At 31.9% G+C, this 3,128-nt stretch overlaps 1 protein-coding gene across 1 annotated transcript in view; it reads left to right on the forward strand.

The window, feature by feature from the left end:
- LOC107675399 (alkaline ceramidase 2-like) overlaps positions 1 to 3,128 on the forward strand; it is a 9,860-nt gene that overhangs the window by 4,937 nt on the left and 1,795 nt on the right. The gene's annotated exons all lie outside the window — the stretch shown is intronic.

The following is a 3,128-nucleotide window of genomic DNA, read 5'->3' on the forward strand; positions in this document are numbered from 1 at the left end:
TAGCATGTTACTAGCATGTTGCTAGCATGATTAGCAAGTAACATTGAAATATGGTAAGACACACTTGCAATATCAAGCAGCAAAACAGCTAAAAATAGCTGCAAGCGGATGACACCGGAAGCCAGACACAGTACACTTACAAATGGCCGCGTCCACTCCTACGGGACAAATAAGGTGGATAGACATACATTAAAGAAGTCCGTTGAACTTAGCCTTTCTCTTAAGAATCTCTCGTAATAGTTTTAAGTCATGAAGACGAGTAAAGTAAACTAAAGAGTGTGTTCGTCCTAAAACACAACACTACTCTCATACTTTCTGTGCTCAATGAGAGTCAAAGGGACATTTGTTCTTAAGCACACATGCTTGAAATCCTCTGGCGTCAGGAAACAAGCGAGATGTGCTTAGACTTCATCTGTTTGCTCCGTAGATGAAGAAACAGGCTTATCAGTGGCTTCCTGAGAACGAGACGCGCTGCTGTGGTTTTCCTGATAGCTCGTCTCTCTGCGTTCAGACCAGTTAGATCTTACTGCGAACCACGGATCAGTTTGTAGCTTCAGAGATTCTCTTCATTCCCCTTGTATCTTATGCTCTTTGTTTTGGCCTCCATGTGTCCTCCTGCTTATAGATTACTTGGAAAAAATGCTTATTAATGTCAAGAAACTTACAGGAAGCAGAACAACAGGACATTTCCATGCAGTAATGATGTGTAAAAATGCGTAATTGCAAATATATTTAAATACATTATGCAAGTCTCAATAGAAATAGTATATTTTAGTTTAGATTAAATGCTTGCCAGTACATTCATGCAGTAATTTAACCATATATTTAACCAAGACAATAGTAATAGACAATAGAGTAATTGTGTAAATTACATATAAATATGTCTGTCTTAAGTGGGTCAGAAACACTCTTAAGTTCAGCTAATCGCATTTAATATACATTTAAACTATAATACATTTAGATTTAACTGCAAAACATTACATTCAGTTCACGTTTAAAGTATATTATTTCCGTAATAAGCACTCTGTGTATATCTTGTTCACAAGGAACTGACAAATTACAAACACCTTTAGAGCGAAACAAGGCTTTTTCTTTATCAGTTTGTCAGAGTAACGGTCTGCACTTCCTGTAGTGTCTCACTTCCTGTCTCTGTCTCTCTCTCTGTCTCTGTCTCTCTCTCTCTCACACACACACACACACTCTCTCTCTCAATTCAATTCAATTCAATATGTGCTTTATTGGCATGACAATTGTTACAATGTATTGCCAAAGCATAGTGTTTACATTGAATCTAGAACAGATATATATGCAACAAAAACATGCATGTATATACATTTAAAAAGTAAAACAAATTAACATTTTAGAATCGTAGAATTCTACGAACAGTTTATAATTCAATGTGGTGTGTGTGTGTGTGCGCGTGTGTGTGTGTGTGTGCGCGTGTGTGTGTGTGCGTGTGGGTGGGCGCATCACTGATTTGTTGACTCCTCCCTCTTTTTGTGACAGGCATCAATGTATCTTGCGGCTAGTAAGATACAGTCTTGTTTTTCACCTAATAAATATTGAAGTTGTGTTTTCTTGTTTAACATTTTGAAGTCAGGGTAAAGTATTTCAAATTTGGGATAAAATGTCTTTCTAATTTCTTCATAGTTAGGGCAGCTGGTGAGGAAGTGTTGCTCTGTCTCCACTTCCCCATGATTACAGTAAGGGCAGATGCGGCTCTCTCTGGGCAGCCAGTGCTGTCGATATCTGCCCGTCTGTAAGTTTTAGCAATTTTGTTAAGTGTTTTTGTCATTTTTATAATTTTTTTAAAATGCATTTCTATTTTGCTTTTAATTTAATTTAATTTTAGTTAATTTTAGTTTTAGTTTTTCATGTAATATTTCTATATATATACAGTGATATTTTAGCGTTATTTATACTGTATACAATTACAATATGAATATTTTGAATTAGGTTTTATTTTTATATTTGTTATTATTTTAATTTTAGTGTAAGTTTTAGCAATTTTGTTAAGTGTTTTTGTCATTTTTATAATTTTTTTAAAATGCATTTCTATTTTGCTTTTAATTTAATTTAATTTTAGTTAATTTTAGTTTTAGTTTTTCATGTAATATTTCTATATATATTTTTTTTTCCAGCTTTCTTTCAATTAATGAAAGCAATTTTTCAATAGTTTTGGTGTAGTAAAGGATAACATCACTGTCACTGATGTCGGCATTCATGGCTGTGTGAGAAACATTCATCTGATATCTGCTGTGTTTGTTTACTGTTATAACGAGACAGATTGGGCTTCTCTGTGTGGGCAGGTGTGTGTAAATGATCAGCAGCGTGTGGAAAATCATGACTAACATCTCTCTCAAATGGAACAACATAATTTACAGTTATTTAATGTCAAGCAAACAGTCTGTTGGCCATTTTATCCAATGCTAAATCAGATGAACTAGATATAATCATAAGTGCAATCACTTATAAAAGTAACAGTACACAATATCTCCTCAACAAGCCACAACAGTTTTAGTATTATGGCATTGAGATCTGGATTATTACACTTAACTAAAACTATAACTGAAACTAAAATTAAAACCATTTTCGTTACTTGAGATACAATAAAATATAAATTATAAAAAAATTATTCCAGCTAGTTGCCAAGACAACTTTTCTCATTTTAAGTTAGTTTTCATTTCATTTCATTTAATTTTAAATCTAAAACTGAAATAAAAATGAATAAAAATGATACTATATAGACATACAGCACATATATATATATATAAACAAAATCGACTAAAATGACAGAAACACACAACAAAATTAATAAAACTTTAACTAAAATTTAATGAAAATGGAAAATATAAATATAAAAACTGATTCAAAATATTGATAAAAACGTAGAATCTCGGTGATACTAAAATAACACTGATTGAGATGCTATTGCACTGTTTTAATAATATGTTTTATAATAAAATGTATAATAATAAATTTTTGCCATTAGTTGTTTTGTCTGTATAATATTTATTTTGCGATTTAGTTGTACTATTTCAGATTTATTTTCAGATGTAAGTTAACTAAACAAAAACGAGAAAGGTTGATATGGCAACTAGCTGAAATAAAATAAGTTTGTTTGTTTG

This window comes from Sinocyclocheilus anshuiensis, unplaced genomic scaffold (assembly GCF_001515605.1).
Source record: "Sinocyclocheilus anshuiensis isolate Anshui unplaced genomic scaffold, SAMN03320099.WGS_v1.1 scaffold1081, whole genome shotgun sequence".
Taxonomy (NCBI): Eukaryota; Metazoa; Chordata; class Actinopteri; order Cypriniformes; family Cyprinidae; genus Sinocyclocheilus; species Sinocyclocheilus anshuiensis.